The sequence below is a fragment of the Dinoponera quadriceps genome, unplaced genomic scaffold (assembly GCF_001313825.1).
Source record: "Dinoponera quadriceps isolate SergipeBrazil2010 unplaced genomic scaffold, ASM131382v1 scaffold13591, whole genome shotgun sequence".
NCBI lineage: Eukaryota > Metazoa > Arthropoda > Insecta > Hymenoptera > Formicidae > Dinoponera > Dinoponera quadriceps.
In genome coordinates this window covers 341-1,172 of record NW_014567307.1, presented here as the reverse complement: position 1 = coordinate 1,172, position 832 = coordinate 341, and the positions used below count along the sequence as shown (strand labels likewise).

The 832-nt window shown below is 29.6% G+C and overlaps 1 pseudogene; it reads right to left on the bottom strand.

Moving 5' to 3' along the window:
• Window positions 1–14: 14 nt before the first annotated feature.
• LOC106751446 lies at window positions 15–515 on the bottom strand (annotated as a pseudogene).
• Window positions 516–832: the final 317 nt, after the last annotated feature.

Genomic DNA, 832 nt, shown 5'->3' with positions numbered 1-832 from the left:
AAAATAAGCTCGCATATCAATATCTATACCTACAGTAAATATATGATGGGCTCAGACAATAAATCCTAAAAAGCCAATAGCAATTATTGCATAAATTATATCAAGAAATCCAAAAGTTTCTTTTTTCCTCTTTAGAGAAATTATACCAAATCCAGGAAGAATTAAAATATAGACTTTTGGATGACCAAAGAATCAAAATAAGTGTTGATATAATATTGGATCCCTTCCAACTGGGTCAAAAAAGAAGTATTAAGATTTTGGTCTATTACAAGTATAATAATTGCTCCAGCGAGAACAGGAAGGGAGAGAAGAAGAAGAATAGCAGTAATGATAATGGATCAAACAAGAAGAGGAATTTTATTAATTGAAATATTTTTATGATGTATATTTAAAATTGTGGAAATAAAATTAATCGCTTCTAAAATAGATGATATACCTGGAATATGTAGAGAAAAGATTGTTACATCAGCAGAAAATCCGTTATGAAAAATATTAGATGATAAAGGGGGGTAGATTGTTCAACTTGTACCTGAACCATTGAATGATAATCTTATGATAGAAGAATACACCCCTTGCGGAATTGCTAATTTCAAGACTCCTGCGAAGCAAACCGGATAGTCCACAGAGCACGGCATTAGTCATTACACTACTGTCAGTTATCGGCGCAACAATTGGAGTCAGTATGACGATTTGAATAATTTAAAGAATTAGACTAGTTGCTATGAAATAGTTAATTTTTATATAAATTTTATATAAATTTTATAATTATTATTGACAAATTGGTCTTGTGTTTTTATATATAAATTTTGAGACTGCGTATTTTAACTAAAAG